Below are 6657 nucleotides of genomic sequence, written 5' to 3'. Positions count from 1 at the left end.
GAGTATCCTGGTCCGACAGCAGGGGGAAGATTTCCTCTTCAAGGATGGAATGCAAAGCGGTTCCTCTCGTGTTGGTGTAGCTGTACCCCCATAAAGGGTGTGCCGCGTTAAAATGTCCCGCGATTAGGAGGGGATTAGGCAATGCAATGCGTTTTGCTTGATTGATGACAAAAGAGAGGTTTGCATCTTAGCCTCTTGGACGGCAATATATGTTTAGTAAGTAAACGCTCTGCGCCCCTTTAACTTTCCTCTGGACAATTTCCGTTAGTATTGCAATTTTTCTGACTGCTGGAGCGGATGCTGTATAGCTGTGATTCGTTTGCTTATTGCGTGCCGATGAGAACTTGAGGGTCCGTATTCATATGAGATAAAGCCATGAAGTTTTGCCGGGGAGTTTGTTTCCTGAAGGGTAATGACATCTAATGACCCCTGAGCCGTGGCAATGTACTGAGCCAATGAGCCCCTGAGCCGTGGCAATGTACTGAGCCAATGAACTGGCCTTGTTCTTGTAGCCCCTACAGTTCCACTGCCATATGGTGAGTTTTGACCCCTGCGTAGGAATGCCTTTCGGGTTAAACTTCTATATGTACTAAGTGATACATTCAGTTCATTTTATCAGTAGACATCGCGAGCTTGTTAGCTCTAACGCGTTAAAATTGGTGTTTGTTTCAAACTTGTAATCAGTGGGATATCGGGGTTTTCTAGCAAACACTCTAGCAAATGAATGAGTAATGATGACAGTAAAGAGCATTGATAAGCTAAGAAACGAAACATTTTATCCACAAAAAGCTGGTCATTGTTTTTTTTTACACATCCTTGTTTACGTACATTATCGTCTGTATGAGGAACATGTCGGTTTCCATTCGAGACCTGACCCATCGTTGAACGCATCTTAGCTGCATGGGAGGAATTAAGTTCTCTCCATATCACAGCTTCGATTGGGTAGACACAATAATGTCAGTGCAGCATCTGCCAACCTGGGGGTAGTGAGCAGTGGAGGAAGGAAGGAATAGTACAGGAAAGGCAGGGAGGTTAACCAGAATAATGTCCGGTTGGCTACCCTACTCAGTGGGGAGGGGATACGGGAAATGAAAGGGAGAGAAAGGACAGCGGTACATATTAAAGGAGAAAATGAGAGAAAGAAAAGTAGAGAAAACACAAGGCGTGACCAGGCAACTATAAAGGCGGTACAAACAACGCACACAACCAGAAAATGCACAAAACTAATACGGTCCACTGATAAAATGGGCGAACTAAGGGCACAGCACTATTGTAATCCTGTCAATACTCAATGACTTCGAAAGCTGTATTTGTGGGGATTGCTTCAAGCAAGTACTGGCTGAGAACGGCGGAACGTCAGCCCACGATTGTGCAGATCGCCACTTCGAAAACGTCCATCCAAGGAGAAATCGGGTTTAACCCGATTCTCCTGCAACACGTTCGGGGTGTAAAAATAGGGCAAAACTAGATTTTCACAGAAAATGAACAACTGTAAATATATTGCGCAGGAGCAGCTGGTTAACCATCGTGCACTTCGAATAACTGCATCAAACTTAGTCACACAAAAGATATGTCAAATGTACAGTTGTGGTGAAAAAACCGAGAGGATTATGTAATCCGAGCAACAAAAGGGCCACTGGAAACAAAGTGTACATTTATACAGAAAGCCCATTTTAGATGGTGCGATGGGGGCCGCGTCATGTATACATGCTTCCCCTCGGCTCCCGCGTTGATTGCTATATTGACCGGTAATTTCCAGTTTTCGCGGTAAAACCTACACCACGAGGATGGCTACATCACGCGGATCACCTGGACACCCCCCGCAACAGAATCCGTACTTCCACTGGTCAGCAATCACCCTTCAAAAATCGGACCACGCCGCTCACTTCGCTAGGCCTATCAGGCCTAGCTCGCAAGCCCCAGCTGGGTCGCGCTCTTCGCACGTGCTCGGCTCCCGGCAGCTGCGCCGGCAGCACACCTAGCGCCCCGTGTGCAGCCTCCTTCAAGCACTATGGCACCAGCTTCGGACACACCAGCATCCGACGCACCAGCATTTGAACCCCTGCGCGGACAGTCGTTGCCACGCGGCGACCCCTGGACACAAGTACTGCGCACAAGACAAGCCCTCGAGAACCTCAACCCTCCGAGTACAGCTCAAGGAAGCCCTGAATGCAGCGTTCACCCTTCCGCTTCCCGTGCACCGCCTGCTCCCCGACTGCCTGCCACAGACTACAAGATTATTATTCACCCACGCTCGGGCCTTTGGGTAAGAGCTTGGACCACCAACCAAATAACCAACAGCCTGCAAGTCGCCAGCACATACTAGCCGCACAGTTCTACTCCCAAGTCACGGTACAACCCCAAGCCCAAAACAACCTCATTGCGGTATAGCACTCCCAATGAAGCCATCGTTGACGCCCTCCGTTTTCTTGTCGCTATCCAACTCGGCTCTACTACATACGAAGTTACGGCCTACATGAAGCCCCCTCCGGGTACTTCCCGGGGCGTCATTCAGGGCATCACCCCAGGCACCACCACGCATGAACTCCGCATGGCCATCCATACCACCGGACCACCCGTCTTGGACATCGGAATGCGCGGGAAGTCGCATGCAGCACTTATTACTTTCGATAGACCTCACGTTCCATTCTGCGTGAGGGCGTACAGTGCTTTAACTCACTGTCGCCCTTACCGCAGTACGTATCAGTGCTGTGGTCAGTGCGGCGAACTTGGTCACCATCAATACATCTGCCCCGATCCCCACAGGAACATTTGTGCGCACTGCCACACCCCCGACCCCGCTTCGACCCATGACTGTGTGCCCTGGTGCAAACTCTGTGAACTTGCTCACATTACCGCCAGCAAGCGCCCTCCGTTGACGCAAGCTGACTACCCAAGACTGGCTCCCGCTGACTTAACAGAGGTGAGCTGGTCAGCAATTGTCTCTCCTCCACCCACTGCTGCCCCGCCACAAAATACTGCTCCAACTGCCCTCCACACAACCAACACCACCTCTCCAGAACCCGTAACCCTCTTTTGAGAAGAAAATACACGCCTCAAAAATCAGCTCTCTCAAAAAACAGACCAGATTAATGCAATGCAAGCCCAAATCACTGAACTGAAAAAACTCATCACGGCGAACAACACCTCCAATTCAATGCAAAAATCACAACTCTCTACCCCCGCCCCTCCCATGGTGATGTTATCCAAAATGACCCGTTGCTTACACCTATCCCCCCACCTTACCGCAAGTGCAAGAATTGATAAACTTCGCCACAGATAGTATCAAGGCCTTTCTGTCAGACGCTGTCAAAACCATAAACTCCCGCATAAACAGAATGAAACACTGCTTCCAAAACTGTAAAGAACGATTAGGCCAACTAGAACACCCCCAGGGCAAAAAGCACAAGAAGTTCAAGCAACATCCCCTGCCTCCTGACCCTGAACAAATTTGGAACTACCTGATTCAACGATGAGGACTCCTCCTTTTAATTTCCCCCCTGACCACAAGACCACTGTAGCTCCAAAGACACTGCTTGTATGGCAGCAGAATTGTCACTCGTATACCAATAAACGCGACCAACTTCTTCCGCTCGCTCAACAGAGCAGACCGGACATCATCGGACATCATCGGCAGTGGCGGTGGCAGCGAACGTTTCGTGGGCTGACGTTTCGTCTTTACCTGATGCAGGTTGGTTATTTTCTGTTGTTTCAGCCTGAAAAGTGCTACTGTAACTTTTTTTTTATTCGCCACTCCGCCCTGCTGCTGCCGACGTATGTGATATTTGCCGTTTCTTCTTTATTCTTGCTGTGTTTCGCAACTTGTTTATGTGTAATGGGTGATTCTGACAATGTTTGCGGTGGCTGTTCTAAAGCGCTTCATGCGCAAGGCCGTTCTGTGCGATGCTCGGAGTGCTCGAGGGCTTATCATCTTGGTAAATGTTTCGGTATCACTGAAGCGGCGGTTAAGGGGAAGGGTGATGCCTTTTTTGAAGCTTGGAAGTGCGCAGCGTGCTACTCCTCGCGACTGAGAGGTACAGGTGCACCGAAGGAAAGGGCCGATAGCGACCTATATGAAATGTTGCTCTCTATTCAACAGCAGTTGAATATCTCATTGATCTTTGCCAAATACGACGAAGTGTTGGTGACCATGGCAAGGCAGGATGCAGAGTTAAAGGAACTGCGCAAGCGCGTGAACGTTCTTGAGGCTGATAATCATAAAAATGAAACTGAGCAACTCAAACGAGCTGTTAACGACTTACAATGGAGGAGGAAACGCTAGAATTTTGTAATTCATGGACTTTGTGCTACGCAAAATGAGAGCTTGCTTGCTAAAGTGAAAGAGGTTGCCAAATTAGTGAATTTGTCGGAACTGGGTCCAACAGATGTGGGTGCTGTGCACAATTTCCTGCGAAGCCTGGTACAAGGCAAAGGAATGCTGTACACAATTTCCGTTGCGCATGCGACATACCAGTTCTTGTGGTTGACACCACAACCAACCCCTTTCTTCTCACTTCCCTGCTCTATCTTTCTGTCAAGCCTGCCACATTGGCCACATACAGAACACAACTTGTTGCGGGCCGTGATAGCCACTTGCACTCCATAGCGATGGCCCACTTTTTTTAGGCGGTGTGTGATCGTATGGATGTATGGGATGGCGGCAACTTTTTGAGGCTTTTATGTGTCCTCAGCAACATCCCGGCCGCCGGACTTTGTTTTTAGGATTTGTACAAGTTTTTCACACGACCATGACAAGAGATGCTGTGGAAATCCCGCCTTCCCTAACTTTTTAACGTGCTCATTGAAGCTGTTTGTCATCAAGAGCTGGAACGATTTCGAAATGGCTGAGCGAAAACATGACAAGGCAATAGTGTTTTTTACAAGCTTGGTATGGCCGGAAGAGTAGTTCATCAAAGGCTTGACCGATCGTGGCGCATACATCCAGCAGACATGCTCCTTATCAAACCGAGGATAGAGATCTAGATACTGGATGCCATCCTGTTTTGTAGTTTCAATCGTAAAATTGAGTCCGAAACCCATTTGCATAAATACCTTTAAAATATCCACAGTCGCTCTTATGCTGGCGGAATCCTCAAAAATAACCAGGTAGCCGTCTACGTAACGGAAAACTTTAGTAGGTCCCTCTCAAGAGAGCGATCAACTTTGGCAAGAAAAATGTCGCTTAGAATGGGAGCCACTCGCGAGCCGACACATACTCCCGACTTCTGCGTGTACACTACACCGTCCCGGCAAACCAAAGAGTTTAAATAAAAAGTCAAAAGTTCCAAGAAAGCTGGAACAGGTATGCCGCTTAGATTTTTAAATGCCATTTCGTCGTTATCATTCGTAATGCACTCCTTCACAGCGGGCAAAAGATCAGCATGGGGAAGCAAATAGAACAGATCTTCCCCATCTATGCTAATAGCAGAGCAGTGAGAAAGGTGATGCGTTTCCAAATACGTGACTACAGCATGGGAATTTGGGACAAGGAAGGCATCATCAACGTGCAAAGTGGAAAGACACTTCTGTAAAAACCCAGATACACAGTACTGCCACGTCTGTGGCTAGGTAAAAATTACCCTAAATGGGATTCCTGGCTTATGGGTCTTGGCTGTGTAGAAAACGTCAAGGTGAAGCTTATTAGCCTTTTTTACCCGATTCGGCCAACTTGCCCAAATTCATGTGTATCAGCAAGGAGCATGCTTCTTTCTTTCTTTCCATCAAGTTAACACCCGCTTTCTTAAAGCTTTTCTCTACTGCTGCCAAAGCCTTATGGCCAAAAAGAGCCCCAGGCATTACAACAAAGGAACTCTCCTTGTCCGACCCAAGCACCCGAAGCTCATAGCTTGCGAGGTGGTCAACTAGGAAAGACATTGGGGAACGCTTAACAGGTTTTTTCTCTCGCCCGACGGCCTCCATGCAGTCACTTATGCACCTGTATCATTCATTGTCCGGAACATGTGCACTTACGCCTCTAGCCAGAGCCACCTTTTCCACCGGGCGTGGTTGTGGCTGGAAGCAGAACTTTGGTCCTAGCTGGAGCACCCTCTGGTGAACCTCTGGCAGGTGCGCGTCGCCCAGGAATATTACACGTCCTTGTTTGTGGTGTGGCCGCCCCATACATTCATACGATCACACACCGCCTAAAAAAAGTGGGCCATCGCTATGGAGTGCAAGTGGCTATCACGGCCCGCAACAAGTTGCGTTCTGTATGTGGCAGGCTTGACAGAAAGATTAAGCAGGGAAGTAAGAAAGGGGTTGGTTGTGGTGTCAACCACAAGAACCGGTATGTCGCATGCGCAACGGGAGTTGTGTACAGCATTCCTTTGCCTTGTGGCCGAACCTATGTTGGGCAAACTGGCTGCTGTATCAACGTGCGTTTGAGAGAACATGAATTGTCATTGAAAGGCCCTGTATCATCTTATCTTTCTTCGCACTGCGCAAAGTGCAGCCAATGCGAACCTAATTTTCCTGCCAATAACATTTTATTTAGGCACCGTAATCAAACAACCCGTGAAATCATGGAGGCATGCATTCCACATAGCAGAAGGAGGTGATAAGTGTGTAATCCAAACAAGCATGTGTCTCCATCCTAAAGAGATTGCGTATCTGCGTGTGCCTTGATTGTAACATGCGTACATCTAATTGTGGTATCAA

The sequence above is a fragment of the Haemaphysalis longicornis genome, unplaced genomic scaffold (genome assembly GCF_048455015.1).
Source record: "Haemaphysalis longicornis isolate Haplotype H1 unplaced genomic scaffold, Haemaphysalis longicornis Haplotype H1 scaffold_1, whole genome shotgun sequence".
NCBI lineage: Eukaryota > Metazoa > Arthropoda > Arachnida > Ixodida > Ixodidae > Haemaphysalis > Haemaphysalis longicornis.
This window is presented reverse-complemented; position numbering follows the sequence as displayed.